Below are 17394 nucleotides of genomic sequence, written 5' to 3' on the forward strand. Positions count from 1 at the left end.
TGTTCTAAAGAACCTAGGGGCAGGACAGGAATAACGATGCAGACGTAGAGAATGGACTTGAGGACACGGGGACGGGGAAGGGTAAGCTGGGACGAAGTGAGAGAGTGGCATGGACATATAGACACTACCAAACGTAAAATAGATAGCTAGTGGGAAGCAGCCGCATAGCACAGGGAGATCAGCTCGGTGCTCTGTGACCACCTAGAGGGGTGGGATAGGGAGGGTGGGAGGGAGGGAGACGCAAGAGGGAAGAGATATGGGAACATATGTATATGTGTAACTGATTCACTTTGTTATATAACAGAAACTAACACATCATTGTAAAGCAATTATACTCCAATAAAGATTCAGAAAAAACAACAACAGGGCTTGTTGCCTGGCAACAAGGGAATAATCATGTGTGGGTGACAAACCACTAATATCCACTACAAATAAAGCCACAGTTCCCGCAGCTTCGGCCAACTAGCTGAAGAGGGCAGAGCCATGCCAACTGACTGGTGGTAGTCCTGCCGCCAGGTGAGACCACTCAGGGAACACAGAAACATCACAGGAAAGCATTGGACGTGGAGCCCCAGTGTGCCGAGATCTGGTTTCCATGTTCTTTAACTGTCTGGGCTTCAGCTCCTCCTTGGTCCCTTCCTGCTGGGCAGTCGAGGGTGCCTGGCCGAAGCTCTGTAGGTCTCAGCCTCCTCAGCCATCCCACTATCCATGCCTTCATTCATTCATTCACTCACTCACTGACCAGGCGCTCTGTGGGTGCTGGAAATACAAGACTGTTGTTGGTAGCCATATCCCAGTACATAGCACAGTGCCTGGCACATAGTAGGTGCTCAATAAATATTGGTTCACAGAGTAAATGAACAAGACAGACAGAGTCACAGCCCACAAAGGGCTCACGTCTAATAGAGAAAACAAGCACAAAATCACAAGGTGCCCCAAACTCCTAAACAAGGACATTGGGTAGGTGGCCATAGGCATACAGAGCAGGTACCCTGTCTGGGAAGCTCAAGACTTCTCCACTGAGGAGATGTCAGGCCTTCAAAAAAGATGGTGGTCTCTGCAGGCTGTGGAATGGAAGAAGAGTACAGTCAGCCCAGGGAACAGAGATGGAGAAGGGAAAGCTCATATTATTAATCACTTACTATGGGCCGGAAATTTTATATTTGCCTTTTCACTCTTGGAAAGGATTAGAATTTATACACAGTGAAACAGGAAGCCACTGCCTCTTGCCGTACCTTAGACTCCTTCTGTCTCTTGCTGTCCCCTCTGCTGGGCCTCAGCTCTCTTGTGGATTATTGCAACACCCCAGCTGGTCACCAGCTGTGTCTCCCTCAGATTCACCATCCATGCAACTGCCAGAGGGATTGTTCTATCACCCACGGTTGAACCTCTCTTGCCTTGGTTTGGAATCCTTTGACACTCCACATCACCTGAGGCTGGTGTTCAAGACCTTTTGTAAAATGGCCCCAAGCTGCATTGCTGGCCCCAGCCTGGCGCTCTCTGAGATATACTTGTACACCTCCTCCCCTTGCTCGTGCTGCTTTTTCTGCCTGGATGCCCATCTTCCCTCTTGCCTCCTTCAGAATGCTGCCCTACTTTCCACCGCAGCTCACTCCTCTTCACAGATGCACTCAGGACGCATTTCGGATGTCTCCCTCCTTGGTAGTCCCCACGCTTCCTGTTTGTATCCTTTTACCCCTGATCACAATCTGATTTTATTCAATTTGACTACTATCTCTTGAGTCCTCATTGCTCTGAGCTACTGATCAACCTCAGGGAAAGAGAAATAAGCCAAGTAAGGCTGGGTCTTCACCCTTGGGAAGCCCGCTGTCTGATGGGAGGGTGCCCTGAGAGCCCTGTGGTCAAATTACCTTTTAAAGGTTGGAAGCCTGTTTCCTTTAACCCAGTGGTTCCATACCTGGGGCCACCACCACTTCCCACCCCACTTTGCATTTGGCAAAGTCTGGAGACGTTTTGGTTGCCACAACAGGCAGAAGGCTTCTGGAATCTAGTGGGTAGAGGCCAAGGACGCGGCTAAACATCTTACAATGCATGGGACACCTCCCCACAACAAAGACTTATCCAGCTCAAAATGTCAATAGCGCCAAGGTTGAGAAACTCTGGTTTAACCATTAAGCAATGAGGAGTCACAGGGAGGTTCTCAGCTGAAAGAGAGAGAGATTTAACTTTGTGAATTCTGACAGCTGAGTCCTTGGTGGCCTGGAGGAAGGCAGCCCTGGAGACAGTATAATTCAGGACTTTTTTGCATTTGTCTCAGGAAATCAGTGAAGTAAGCAGGCAGGAGTGTACTTGTTTTCAGCCAGAAACACTAAGCTCTGTATACATTCCTCCCAGATGGCAAATCATGCATATTGCAACAAGCACGGTGTTGCAATGTCAGTTAGTTTCCTAAGAGGAGTTTCTCTCACCTGAGGAAGTGTGCTCCCTCAGTACTCACCAGCTATGCGATCTTGAGCAAGCCTCTTACCCTCTCTGTGTCTTTTCCTCAACTGTAAATGGACCTAATCACAGTACCTAATTCCGAGAGTTTTGGTAAGGATTAATTAATATATGACAAGAGCCTAGAACAGAGTCTGGTATATAGTGCCACACTACTACATAAATGTCAGCTCTTAACCTCATCCTCTCATCACCACCGTCATCACCACCATCAGCATCAGCATCATTCCTTTCTTTTAGAAGAAAGCCTGTTTATCGAACCTGCGCTACCTGAGGTTTGATTGGATGTCATTCTGCCCCAAGGCGGGTAGCGAAAGGGATCAACCCTCAGCCCCTTTGACACAGTCTGCTGGCTGTGTCCACAGAGCTTGGTTCAGGGCTGTTATCAATCCCTTTGTCCTCACCCCCCAAAACCAGGTGAGCCAGGCCAGCTTGGAGGCCCCAGATGACTCCAACTCTTGAAATAAACCCCCTGGATCTGCTCTGTTAAAAACTGCAAAAGGACAAATAGTCAAAATTTCTCCTGTGGGGAAATGGTATCTGGAGGTAGACCACAGCTGCTGTGGTTCAGCTGTTCAAAGCTGTCAGGGCTCCCATGCCTGGAAAATTCTTTTCACCTTACAAGAATTCCAGATATTGGCTCTTGCTGGAGTTGCTTCCATAGTCCTCAGACGTCAGGACTGACACACAGCAGTTGTCTTGGCTTTCTCTCCTGGTGGCAGGATGGTCTGTGTTCACACCCCTTCTATCAAGAATACTAACATTGCCCCAGAAGCACTCCCCCACATACAGACTTCCATGTGTATTTATTTGGCAGAACTGGGTCACTCAGCCACCCATAGGACAAGGGAGGCTAGGAAAGCTGGAACGGGACTGTTATGATTGGCTGAAACAAATCATGTTCCGTTGTTTCAGGGAGGTTACATCGCTGCCCTGATGAAGTCTGGGTTCTGTTGGCAAAGAAGAACGTGAGAGGGTAGGTCTGCAGCAGGTCAAGGTACAATGGCTGCAAAACAAACTATCCCCAAACTTTGTGGCATTTATTTAGCTCATGAATCTGCAACCTGGCCAGGCTCGGCGGGGACAGTTTGTCTCTGTGCTGCTTGGAATCAGATTGAAACAATAGCAACATTCATTTTGCTGGTGACATTGCAATTTGGTCAGGGTTCAGTGGGCTCGGCTCATGTCTGTTCCTCTTGGTGTCAGCTGGGATGGCTCAGGAATGGGAGCTGGAAACATCTGAGGGCTCGCTTGCTCACATCTGGGCCTGGGCTGGGAAGTCCTGTACAGCTGGGGCTCTTCTGGCCTTCCTCTCTGTCTCTCTGTGTTCTCTCCATGTTCTCTCTCCAGGACTGTGGCTTCAGGGTAGCTGGACATCTCACATGTCAGCTCAAGGATCCCAAGTGTGAGCTGAGAGAGAGAGACAGAGAGAGAGACAGAGACAGAGACAGACAGATAGGCAGACAACAGAAAGAAAGAAAGAAAGAAAGAAAGAAAGAAAGAAAGAAAGAAAGAAAGAAAGAAAGAAAGAAAGAAAGAAAGAAAGAAAGGAAGGAAGGAAGGAAGGAAGGAAGGAAGGAAGGAAGGAAGGAAGAAAGGAAGAAAGAGGAGGAAGGGAGGGAGGGAGGGAGGAAGGAAGGAAGGAAGGAAGGAAGGGATTCTATACATAGACCTTCTCCCTTTCACAAAAAATAACGCAAAAAGGATCATAAACCTGAATGTACAATGCAAAACTATAAAACTTCTAGAAGATGACATAGAAGAAAATCTAGGATCTAGGTTTGGCAATGAGTTTTTAGATAACAACACCAAGAGCATGATCCACGAAAGAAAAAACTTAATAAGTCAGACTTCATTTAAAGTCAAAAATTCCACTTTACGGGGCTTCCCTGGTGGCGCAGTGGTTGAGAATCCGCCTGCCGATGCAGGGGACGTGGGTTCGTGCCCCGGTCTGGGAAGATCCCACATGCCGCGGAGCTGCTGGGCCCGTGAGCCACGGCCGCTGAGCCTGCGTGTCTGGAGCCTGTGCTCTGCAACGGGAGACGCCACAGAAGTGAGAGGTCCACATAACTCAAAAAAAAAAAAACCCAAAACAAAACATAAAAACACTGTTAAGAGAATGAAAAGATAAGCCAAAGCTTGGAGAAAATCTTTGGAAAACACATGTCCAATAAAGGACTTGTATCCAAAATATACAAAGAATTTTTAGAAACTCAACTCTAAGAAAACAAACAACCCTATTTAAAAATGGGCAAAAGATCTTGACAGATGAAAAAGAAGATACACAGATGGCAAATAAGCACATGAAAATATGCTCAACATAATATATCTTTAAGGAACTTGCAGATGAAAACAACCATGAGATACCATTACACATCTACTAGACTGGCTAAGATCCCGAAAACTGACAACACCGAATGCTGGCAGGAATGCAGAGCAACAGGAACACTCGTTCACTGCTGGTGGAAATGCAAAACGGCACAGCCATTCTGGAAGAGTTTGGCAGTTTCTTACAAAACTAACTGTATTCTTACCATATGATCTTAGCAATCACACTCGGTATTTACCCAAAGGAGTTGAAAACATGTCCACATAAAAACCTGCACACAAGTGTTTATAGCAGCTTTATTCATACTTGTCAAAAACTGAAAGCAACCATGGAGTCCTTCGGTAGGTGAGTGGCTAAATAAGCAGTGGTACATCCAGACAATGGAATATTATTCAGTGCTAAAAAGAAATGAGGTATCAAGCCATGAAAAGACATGGGGGCACCTTAAATGCATATTACTAAGTGAAAGAAGCCAGTCTTAAGAGGCTATATACTGTCAGATTCCAACTATATGGCATTCTGGAAAAAGCAAAACTATAGGGAGAGTAAAAAGATCAGTGGCTTCCAAGATTCATGGGGAGGAGGAGGAGGAGGTGAAGCCTAGGGGATTTTCAGGAAGGTGAAACTCTTCTTTACGTTGCTGTACTGGTGGATAGATGTCATTATGCATTTGTCAAAACCCACAGAACAGCTCAGAAGAAAGCGAGCGTTAACCTTAATGTAAAGAGCAGACTTCAGTTAATTATAATGTATAAACACCGGTTCACTAACTGTTACAAATGTACCGTATTAATGCAAGATGTTACTAATAGGGGAAATTATGCACAGGGGAGGGGGTAATATAAGAGCTCTCTGTACTAACAATTTTTCTGTAAAATCTACAACTGTTCTAAAATTTTTTTAAAAATTTAAACCTGAAAGCCAGGATTAAAAACAAGTAATGTAATGTGAGCTGAGCTCGTATTGAGGCCAAACTTGGCAACTGTCTGTGTTGAGGGCCTGAGTTTTTATTGCTTTGGGGCCTCCAACCCCCCTTCCAAGGCCTGACATAGAGCAGCCACTGACAAAGTTTGGACAGCTCAGGCAGGAATCCAAATAGTGCAACTATATGCGAGATGGTAAACTTTACATTTATTATCCTTCTACGGCTTCAGGACAATGCCCTATTTTCGTTAACTCTGGTTTTTTTTTTTTTTTTTTTTTTTTTTTTTTTTTGCTGCGTTGCGTCGTTAACTCTTTATATTGACATAATTTCAGACTTACAAAAAAGTGGCAAGTACAAAGAATTCCCACATTCCCTTTCTCCAGATTTCCCAAATGTCGTCACATCCAACTACATCTGCCCCATCCTTTCCTCTTTTCAGTGCGTTTTTACCCCCATTTCACAACCAAGCAAACAGGTGGAGGAAGCAGGCTCTGAATTGGCTTCTCATCTTCCTTCTGATCAGAACAACAGTGAACATTTATTGAGCGCCTACTCTGTGCCAGGCGTTGCTCCAAGAACTTTTCATGCATCTCATCACATGTATTTCAGACCCTGTGAGGTGAGGCCTGTGATCGCCCCCACTTTGTAGATGTGGGAGCTGAGCCACAGTGCACGAGCCACTTCATCCAGAGTCCCATAGTAATAACTGGGGTTAGTACGCAGACGCAGATGCAGTCGGTCTGGTGGAAGCGAGGGAAGAGTGAAGGATGACTTGAAGATTCAGAAAACAGTGGGAGCCCAGTTCAGGAGGCCAGGAGGGCAGACAGCCCAGGCCATACATTCCCAAAGTGAGACTTCCACTGTCTCCAGATAAAATTTGGCACAAACTCAGAGACACAAAGATGGGGCAATAGAAGATTTCATGTTTAGGAGGGGACCCCAGCACTATCCAGCCTGGGTCTGCCCACCTCCAACCTGACCTTCTTCCCCTCTCCCCTCCTCAAGGCTCTCCAGCCAACCTGGCCTTCAGGCAATTCCTCCAACATGATAAATTGGTTCCCACCCCAGGGCCTTTGCACTTGCTGTTCTCACTTTCTAAACTAGTCTTGCCTCCATCCCCTTCAGGCTAGAAACTCAAATGTCTCCTCCTCCAGGAGATGGGTCTCTCTTTGTTTTACTCTCTTCTTGGTATCTCTTGTTACCTGAAATACTTTATTCATTTACTGTTTTTCCCTACTTTCTGAGCTCCATCAGGGCTCTTACAGTGTGCAGTGATTAGTGGTCCGTGGAGCGTGGGCTGGAATCCCACACCGGCTGCATGATTCTGAGCAAGTTTCCCCATCTGTAAACTGGGGGACAGTAGTATAGCTCCCTCACAGGGTAGTTGTCAGTTAATATATGCATGGCCTTAGAAAGGGGTCTGCCAGATGGTACTAACTGTTGATCGAAGAGTTGTTTTACTATCTACATTTTTCTGGAGCCCGGCATATCGTAGGCGCTCAGAAAACATTTGCTGAAGAGAAGAACACACATCCGCATTCAGCAGAAGTTGTGCTGTCGGGAAGGGGAGCAGGATTAAATCTGCCCAGCCCCCCAACCCTTAACGGACCTGCCCCCTGTGCCTAGAGAGGCAGAGAGGGGCCTCAGCAGGAAAGGCAGGGGCAGGGGCGGTGAGACCAGCTGGTGCCAAATCCGGAGGCTCCATCCGGAGCTGGGATTTTATTCTGAGAGCTAGGGGAAGCCCTGCGGAGTTCTCCCCGCTGGGGTGTGACCTCCAGTGGCCATGGGGCCCGGGCGCTGGGATCGCCTCCGGGAGAGATCGGCAGCCCCTCGGACTGCGGGGACGGAGGGGACCGGGACAGGGACGCAGCTGTGACCGTCGGCGCCCCTGCCGGGAGGGCGCCCCGGGAAGGGCGCCCCAGGGAGAGCGGGCTGGGCGGGGCTGGACGGGGCGGCTCAGGCCAATGGGCGGGGAGCGGGGCGGGGCGCAGGAAGCTGGACGGGCTTGGCAGGAGGCCTAGGAAAGCCCCGCCCGGCGCAGCCAAGGCTGGGACGGCCTCCCGGGGTGTCTCCCAGTTCCCGCTCCGGCGCTGGAGCGGCGACTGGACTGGAGCGCGCAGGTAGGACCCGGGGCACGCGCACGGGTGGGAGGCTGGGGGATCGGCTCGGGCACGCGGCGGCGGTCCACAGAGCGCTGGGCCGCCGGCGGGATTCCAGGCGGCGGGGACCCCGGGATTTCCCGATCCCCAGTGGGGATTGCTCACCTGCAGGCTCCTCTTCGCGCGAGGGGCAGCGGCGGCTCCGTCCGTTCCGCCCAGCGCACCTGAAGCGGGGCTGGGGAAGCTAGTGCAGATGCTCAGACACCCGCACGCCCCAAATTCGCCCCGTCCCCGACACGTCAGAGGGGCGGCCTCTTGGAGGGGCTTGGGAACGTCGTGAGCGTGGGTGGAGACAGGCCTTGGGCCACCAACCTCCCCCGTCTTCTCTGGGCAGTCACCCCCCACCCCGCGCACAGGAAGTCGGTGAGGATTTGGATCGAGGAATATGGTGAAACATGACCCTTTCGACCTTTGCTCTCCTTATTTGAGTATTGGGTGGGCTCAATAATAGCGATCATTTGCTGGGACTTATGTTGTACGGGCCTGCCTTGAGCACTGAAAGTATTCTGAGTTAAAGTTCAAAATAACCTTTCTGGTCGGTGCTTTGTGTTTATTGTGGCCATTTTGCAGATGAGAACTGCTGAGGCACAGGCAGCTTAAATGACTTGCCCAAGGTGATGCCACAAAAAAAGTGCAGAGCAGGATTCCAACGTACTCATTCTGGCACCAGAGCCCACTGCCGTCCACATGTCAACAACATTTGTCAAACTACACCATAAACAAATTTTCCAGGGGATTCACTTAATATGCAGCTTCTCAGGCTCTTTTTGGTGAGATTCAGATTCAGTAAACCCAGGAATCTAGATTCTTCTTCTCCTCCTTCTCCTTCTCCTTCTTCTCTTGAACAAAATCTATGTTTCTTATAATCCGGACAGTCTGGGGACCAGCAAACTTGGTGCCTGCTGCTGGGATTCACACATCACCCCCAGGCCAGCACTTACCCTGCTTGAATCCCAGCCTTTTCCCTCTGCGGCGAGGTATGACCCCCGCCCCCCTGCAACTCCTCCCCAATGGGTGGCCTTTTAGGAGCACCAGGCATTTGCTGGGACAATAGTGCCTTTATTCAAATCCTTAAGTCCAGTGGGAAAACCGGAGACTCAGGTTTACTTTTGTCCGGGTGTTCCCCACAGTCAGGGGTTTCCAGAGTCCTACAAAGGCCACTCGAACTCTGCTAGCTCCACCATGAGTACAGATGAGGATGCTGAGGTATTTAAAGGGGGGTGACCTACCCCAGCCATTCATTCACTCATTAACACTCATTGGGCACTGCTTGAGTGCTGTTCAGGGCACTAGTGTTTGCCCTCAAGGAGCTCCCTCTGCGGCGGGGGCGGTTGGGGAGAGCTATGAGGAAGGGAGGAAGCACAGGTAGGGGGTGATCAACCTTCATGGGTCAGTGGGACAGACTTCATGGAGCAGGGACCTCTGAGCCAGCCCTGGGAGAGGAGAGGAGCTTGGTAGGTGCAGCATGAGCGGGAACAGCATGCTGGACAGTGGGAACAGCATGGATAAAGGCTAGGAGGTCGTTCAGGGTGCCAGGGAAAAGCCAGTGATGGATGGAAAGGTGAGGAGTGTTGTGAAAGGCCTTGCCTGCCATGCCGAGGAGTGTAGGCCAGTGTATTTTACCTTTGCCTGAACCATAAGAATCACGATACAGATTCCTGGGCCCCGCCGTGGACCTCTGGAGGGAGGATGTGGGAAGGCTGCAGGGAGGGAAAACCACTAACCAGTCACGCTGGTTACAACACACCCAGTTACCAGCAAGTCTGGGATGACCTGAGAGTTTCCAAATTCTGGGCAGTGACTGAGTAACTGATGTGTTTTGTACAGCAAAAGCCCAGGGTTGCAGAAAGCTGAGGGAGGGGCAGGAATGCTGTCCCCAAAGGCATTCACAATTTCCTGCTGTTCAGATTCAGAAGAGGAGCTGAAATGAATGAAGTATCAAGGAAATGAGAAGAGAGACCCTTTCCTGGACCCCCTTCTCTCTATCCCCCTACCCCCGGATGGAGGAGAGAGTTTGGGATCAAATGTCCACTGCCCTTGATGGTACCTGGGAGTGAGGCAGGGACAGAGGCCCCCTGGGTGCTTCGTTTCCTCACATTTGTAAAATTGAGCTTCTATGAGTGCTAATGACATCATGGGTTTTTTTGTCTGTTATTATTTATTTATTTATTTATTTTTGGCTGTGTTGGGTCTTCGTTTCTGTGCGAGGGCTTTCTCTAGTTGTGGCAAGCAGGGGCCACTCTTCATCACGGTGCGCGGGCCTCTCACTCTCGCGGTCTCTCTTGTTGCAGAGCACAAGCTCCAGACGTGCAGGCTCAGTAGTTGTGGCTCACGGGCCTAGCTGCTCTGCGGCATGTGGGATCCTCCCAGACCAGGGCTCGAACCCGCGTCCCCTGCATTGGCAGGCGGATTCTCGACCACTGCGCCACCAGGGAAGCCTGACATTACAATGTTTTATAAGCTCCTTAGCACAGTTTCCAACACAACACATCCACAGTCAGTATTCATGTCTGTTGTTAGCTGTCAAGAAATATAGCTTGGAGGTTAAGAGCATGGACTCTGGAGCCAGATCACACAGGTTCAGATGCTGGCTTTGCCACTTCTTATGGAGCCAAGTTCTCAAGACTTCAGTTTCCCCATTGTGGAATTATAGTGTCTACTTTATACCATTTGTAGTGATGATGAACTGAATTCATAAGTGTCAAGCATATAGAACAGCGCCCAGTGTAGAGTAAGCACTATATATTTGTTAAGTAAATAAATGAAGCCCCTTGGATGGCATTTAATCTGCCCATTTTGCAGGTGAGGAAACCAAGACTCAGAGATGTGTGGTGTGGCCTTGCCTAAGGTCGTACATCTAAGAGCACATCTAAGAGTGACAGATGGAGGGATTCAAACCTGCTTTCCTTCTCAACCTCTGTCCTTTCCCACTGTGCCACTTTGCTGGGGTGGCCAGGAGGGACATCTTTTGGAGCATTCCTCAGGAGCGTGGAGACATGCCAGTCTTGTTTGACCAGATTTCCCTTGGCTCGGCTAGAAGAGAGGCCGACGGCTTGCCTAGATGTTCTACGAATTTGCCCCTGCAAGAATGTGGATGGGAGAACCCCAGTGGAGGCTGAGAGTCCTAAAGAGACCGGGGGACCCTGCATCTGATGGGCCATAACCCCTGTTGCTTTGCTTCCAGCCAAGTCATTCTGCTTTTCTGAGCCTGAGGCAGAGAGAAGGTCACAGGCTTGAAGACGGGCCCCAGGTTCAAATGTGAGCTTGCTGTTCTTCCTATCTGTGGGATCTGGAGGAAGTTGCTTAACCTCTCTGAGCCTCAGTTTGCTTGTCAGTAAAATGGGTGTTTGGAGGGGGGAGGGGCGGTATTCTTGAGATGATTTTTGGAGATACCTTGCCCACAGCTCCGTGATTGCTGTTTCTCTCCCCGATTAGGACAGAGTCACTTCTTCACATCCAGCACCTGGCTTCCTCATTCATTTCTTCTTCGGCTATTTCTTGGGCACTTGTGTGCCAGGCAAGGTGCCAGGTGCTACTGATAGAGCACTGGACAAAGTGCTTGCTCTCCTGGAGTTCTGAAAACAGGCAATATACAAACAAACATACACAGATCTGTACTCCTTATCTAACATTCGAAATCCACAAGCTCTGAAAACCGGAAGTGTTCTCATCACTCAAGTGGAAGCAAGACCTGACATGAACTAAACGGGAGGCTCTTTGGAGGCTTTATTTATTCTCCTTGGTGTGAAGGGCTCGTGTGTCTTGCTGCAGAGATATTCATGTGATTGATCCCAGGGTGCTCCTTGGGCCCCGTGGGGGGGCAGGGGTAGTTTTGATGGGTGGTATTTTATACAAGATGACCTTTCTCTAATCTGAGTAATTCTGAATTCAGAAGCACACCTGGCCCCCAGGGTCTCACACAGGATGACAGGCACCTACAGTATCATGTCACATAGTGACAGTGCTTGGAAGCAGTGTGGGGGTGGATTCGGGGGAGCCTCTCTGAGGAGGGACATTTAGAAGGGCAAGGGGCAGAGGCCCTGGAGGAGCGGGCCAGGTGGAGGGAACCAGAGAGGATGCTAGAAAAGGCCTCGTCTGCCCGACCGGTCCCATTTCCGGCCCTGCTGCTTGCCCCCGCTCCGCGTGCACAGTTCTGTCTAAATGCACACATCTTCACCTTTCCAAGAAGTGGTGATGCCTCTGAGGTTTCGGGTTTGCCTCCGAGTGACTCATTTTCATTCTTGGGGCCCCCTTGGGACTCCTGATCTTCTCGACGTCACTTAAGAAATCCAAGTCTTCACCAAAGCAGGCCTGGGAGCTGCGACTCGCTGGGGATACTCACCCTCTGGGCTGGCATCTGAGTCCCCCCTCCCCCTGCCTCCAGAGAGAGAGGGAGGAGGTGGGTCCTGGTGAGGGGGAGAGAAGCTTCCTCAAGGGTTTGGTGGAACAGCTTTCTTGAGAGGGAGGAGGTGTTCTAAGCAACAGGACTGTGAAGGGACTAACAGCCTCCGGCCTGCAGATCCAGTTTGCAAAGCTAAAAGGGACAGGCACGCACATGTCTTGAGTGCCAGCATGGGGCTCGCAGCTTACACTCAACTCAGCAAGCGTGCTGGGGCTGGGGACACAGCAGTGACTGATGTAGCAACAAGGGCCCTCATGGAGCTGACCGTCTAGTGGTGGAGGTGACTTTTGAGCTAAGACCTGACATAGAAAGACACGTGGATATCTGGGGAAAGAGTGATCCCAGCGGAAGGAACAGCAAGTGCAAAGGCCCTGAGGTGTGTTTGACTCACAACAAGGAAGCTGATGTGGTTGGATGGAGTTGAAGCAAGTTGAGGAGGCCTGGGGAGAGAGGTCAGGAAGGCCAATAGGAGCCAGAGACCTGCATTGTCTCACTCAACTTGTACAGTAACTGTACGAGGTAGGAACTGCTCTTATCCAGATTTTACAGATGAAAAAAACAGGCACAGAAGCTTTAATAACTTGTCCGGGGTCACATAGCTGTGAACCTGGCAGCTCCAGGGTCCTCAGTCTTTGCCACTGTGTTTAAACACATCATGGAAACTGTATTCAAGTGCTAAAGGCCCACCTGTCACTGTCCACTGTCGGTGCCCACCTCCCATTGATCTGCCCAGCAACCCTGTGCACGTGGTCAGGCCAGGACCGTCGTCACAGGTGATCCGATCATTGCCCAGATCATTTTACAGATTATTTTACCGATGAGCATCTTCCCAGCATGGCAGACACCCTAAAGCAGAGGGGGCGTGGTGGGGCTGAGGATTGTGGAGGCAGGTAGATGCATGGGTGCCTCCCCATTTCCCTGGGGAAGAAACTGAGGCTCAGGGAAGAGACTTACCTGGTGATGCAACTTGGAAGGGGCAGAATCTGGATTCAAATCCAGGGCTGGAAGCCTAGGCATTTAACTACTATTCTGAGCCATCCAGCCCAAGGAGCAGAGTTTAAAAGAAGTAGGTTTCTAGGTTAGAAATAAGGGAGCACCAGGCTTCCCTGGTGGCACAGTGGTTGAGAATCTGCCTGCCAATGCAGGCGACACGGGTTCGAGCCCTGGTCCGGGAAGATCCCACATGCCGCGGAGCAACTGGGCCCGTGAGCCACAGCTACTGAGCCTGCGCATCTGGAGCCTGTGCTCCGCAACAAGAGAGGCCGCGACGGTGAGAGGCCCGCGCATCACCGTGATGAAGAGTGGCCCCCCGCTCGCCGCAACTAGAGAAAGCCCTCGCACAGAAACGAAGACCCAACACAGCCAAATAAATAAATTAATTAAAATAAATTTTTTTAAAAAAAGAAAAGAAAAGAAATAAGGGAGCACAGTCACCAAGAGCTGTTTTGGAGAACTGCGGAAGGCCTGAGGGTTTCCTGAAGCAGCCAGGAGAGTGTTTTGTCTTTTTAAAAGAGGAACTTCTCCAGAGAGGAGGGACGCCAGATCTCTGCGGGGGCAGCCCTCCAAGCCCGCAGACCCTCAGCTTCCCAACAGTCTTGCTTCTGGGGAGTAGGCCTTCTAGAAACCAGATTCTACTGTTGGACAGCTCTAACTGGGAGAATCTCTTTCCTGGGATTTAGCCAAATTAACTTTCCAGGAACTTTCGCTTTCTGGCTTTGGTTCTACCCCTTGGAGGTAGTAAGCCTCCTCCTCCATCCCAGTGCAGTGATTCTCTTATTCAGATGACACAGCCATACTTCATTCGGTCATTCTTCCTCTTCAGTCTGGCTTTGGGCATGATCTCATTGGTCAGAGTCCCACATAAAAACCATTGCCTCCCCCAAAGCCTGCCCAGTCAGAGAGGAGGGAGACTGTCACCTCCTTGGATCTGGAGCCCATACCTCTGTTGATACCACCTGCAATCATACTTTGTAGTGGCCACGCCCCAGTTGGGGCTGGTATTGAACTTGCCAGCTAAACCCTCCAGTTCTCTCACCTACACGAGCTGCTGTCAATTAAGGTTTCTTCCATTCTGAGGTTCCTTGTTGGAGGCTAACAATCGTTCTCAGTCTTTCTTGTTTTCTAGTAAATCAACTGCAGGCTGTAATTTTTTTCTCTGAGTACCACTATGGCTTCATTCCACAGGTCTTGTCACACAGTGTGATTCACTACTAACTATTATAGTTTATAATTTCCCTTTTGATTAAAAGTGTTATGTGCGTTATAATTTTTTAAGGTAGATGGAATTTTTAAAGTTATTTTTTGATTGTTGATTTCTGAATGTATTGCATAATGGTCAATATTTGTAGATTCTATGATATCAGTGATGGAGAATTTGTCGAGATCGTCTTTGTAAGATTTTCTGGTCCCTTTTTTTTCTGTTTGTTCCCCTTGTATTTGAAAGGATGTGTGTTTTTGTTGGGTTAAAGTTCTAGACATATATTTTGTTCACGCTCACTAATTACATCATTTATATTTTCTCTGTTTTTATGTAGCTTTCTCTACCTGATTTATCTCCAACTATGATAGAGGATCTGTTCATTTTTCTCTGGCCTTCTCTTAGTTTTTTGCTTCATTTTTGAAGGTATGTTGTTAGGTGCTTATAAACTATATACAATATGAATAGAAGAGGGTTCATGGTTTTTATACCTTCTTGGTGAGCTGCTCCTTTTATCAGTATAAAACAGCTACCTTTCTTTTAATACTTTGATGCCTTAAATTCCATTTTATTCAGTATTAATGTTCCTATACCTGTTATCTTTATTTGCATTTTTCCTGACTAATTTTCCAATTCTTTATTTCCTTTTCTCCCCCTCTAAAGTCAAAGGACTTTTCTTTGACCCCAGTCTGGTAGCCGCATGAGTTTAAAAAAAAAAAAAAAACAAAAAGGAAACTTGCATTTTAGTCTCAGCTCTGCAACCCACTTGCTCAGTGATCTTGGGCAAGTCATTTTCCCTCTTTGGGCCTCAATTTCCGAAACCGTAACATGGGGATATGACTCGCTTTGCCCCTCTCTAGGGTTTTTGTGACAATAACAACACATAGTGAATATGAAAGGCATCGTAAACATTCCTGTACTCATATTAGTCGTTGGGTGTAAACACTGGCCAGCATTCCAGGCAGTGAGAATGGCACGTACAAAGGTCTGGAGGAAGGAACACATCCACAGTGAGGCAGCCAGTGACTTAAGTTTCGCCATCATTTGTTGGCTGCCTCTGCGTTCCCAAGGAGATGTGCATGAGACACAGTCCCTGGCCTGGAAGACTTTCAGTCTGGAAATGGAGCAAAATAGCGCACACGGCTCACTCTTTATGAGAATGGAAATGATGCTTGGGCAGCGGGACAGGTGGAGCTGGGAGGTGGGAGGAGGAAAGAGTAGCGTTTGACCAGGAACATCCTGAGAGGGTGGCGTAGGAGGAGGGCACCGAGAGGCAGAGGAAACAGCCCAAGGGAAGTGGCGAGTCTGTGGCTCATAGGGGGAGGGTGGGGCAGGGCTGGGAGGGTGTAAGGACTGCTCTTTGATCCTCTCGTCCGCCCCCCCCTGAGGAGGAAAGCAGTGGGGCTGGCATAGTTTTGGAACTCCTCCCTGACAAAATGACGCTGCCCAGCCACACAAGGGCAGGCGGTGATGGCGTGTCTCCAGCCTTGCTCCCTGTCACCACCGTGACAACCGCATCCCGCAGGGACAGAAGGAAGGGAACGATTGGGGGTGCCGGAGCTTAGGGAGCTTAGGGAAGGTGTGGGGGGTGGTCTCATCTGTTGCTCCTTTCCTCTTACTGGGGGGTCTTCTGGTGTCTCAGGACACCCACTCACCCAGGAGGACGTCACCTGGTGGTTGGAAGCCACAGAGGGACCACAAATGCGGGGTGTGGTTTTTAAAAGTTGCGCATTTAAAAACCAGGGTAATATACATACAAATCTGGATTTCTAGCTTGTGAAAAATCGAGCACCCTAGCGACCCCTAGGCCTTCATTTACATGGTGCAAAGCGGAGGGGCGGGTGTCTGTTAGGACTGGACATTTGCTCGCCACCTGCCCCCTCTCTACTCACTGAGGTCATGCATCTGCGTTCTCTTAGATATTTGGTTGACGTTGGGGGAGATGACCCTCCGTGGCTGTGAGAGGTGGCTGGGAGCTGGCAACTGCCCCACTCCCCAGAGGGAATGAGCGCCCCATTGCTGGAAGCAGGCAACTAGAGGGTTGATGGCCCCGTGGCAAAGGCCTAGGGGGACTTGAAGTGTTAGCTGGCTTGGACTCCAGGGTCTTTGGGGATCCACCAGCCCTGAGAACTGGCTGTTCTGAGACCTTCGTTGACAAACCCCGATAGCCTCGTGCACCCTCTGCTCTATTCCCTTCCCTCTCATCCATCGGTTTTTTTTTTTTTTCTTTTTATTGCAATGTGCTTGCAGACAAGTGCCCAGCTGCACAAAATAAACACAAGTGTGTATAACCTGATCAGGAAACAAAGCATGACTAGACCCCCAGAAGATTCTCTCCCACCCCACCCTCCCCAGGACACTTTCCTGACCACTAACCCCAAGACTGGTTTTGTGTCCTTTTGGACTTTATATAAATGGAATGAGTATTGCCCTTTCAAGCCCAGCTTCCTATACTCAGCTTGTACTCTGAGACCCATCTGTGCTGTCATGGCAGCTGTCATGTACTCAGGGTCTGTACTTGGCGTTTGGAGATGAGCTTTTGCTTCCTGCTCCATCAGCACTGCCCTAAGGCTCTTCTACCCAGCTATGCCAGCCATGGTCTCTTTGCCTCCCCTCAACCACCCCAGGAGGCAAGTGGTTCAGCTCTCATTTCACAGATAAGGAGACCGAGGCTCTGAGAGGACCACGGTGTGCCGAGGTCTCCCAGCCAGTCAGTGCAGAGGCCACGCGCTTAGGCTCAGAGTTACGCTTCCGCATCTTAGATGCTCTGGGGTCCCTGCCCATGTGGGTGTCCCCACACATCTGTGTGTCCCTGACCATGCCAAGAATGATAAAGAATGAGACAACAGAAAGAACTCGAGGGAGAGCCCCATCCCAACCCCCGCCTGTCTGCAGACAGACCGTGAACAGGGAGCTCTTATC

The 17394-nt window shown here is 49.6% G+C and overlaps 1 protein-coding gene across 10 annotated transcripts in view; it reads left to right on the forward strand.

Annotated features, from left to right (window-relative positions):
- Positions 1-7735: 7735 nt before the first annotated feature.
- The window catches only part of IL4R (interleukin 4 receptor), a 43139-nt gene continuing 33480 nt past the window's right edge, over positions 7736-17394 (forward strand). For 4 of the 10 annotated variants that reach the window (XM_067013208.1, XM_067013204.1, XM_067013210.1 and 1 more), the window contains exon 1: positions 7789-7834. The gene's annotated coding sequence lies outside the window, so the exon portion shown is untranslated. Of the gene's footprint in view, positions 7835-10680; positions 11132-17394 lie in introns of those variants that run through there. The other 6 variants (XM_059036152.2, XM_059036155.2, XM_059036153.2 and 3 more) reach the window with 6 other exon arrangements.

This window comes from Kogia breviceps, chromosome 14, assembly GCF_026419965.1.
Source record: "Kogia breviceps isolate mKogBre1 chromosome 14, mKogBre1 haplotype 1, whole genome shotgun sequence".
NCBI classification, from domain to species: Eukaryota; Metazoa; Chordata; class Mammalia; order Artiodactyla; family Physeteridae; genus Kogia; species Kogia breviceps.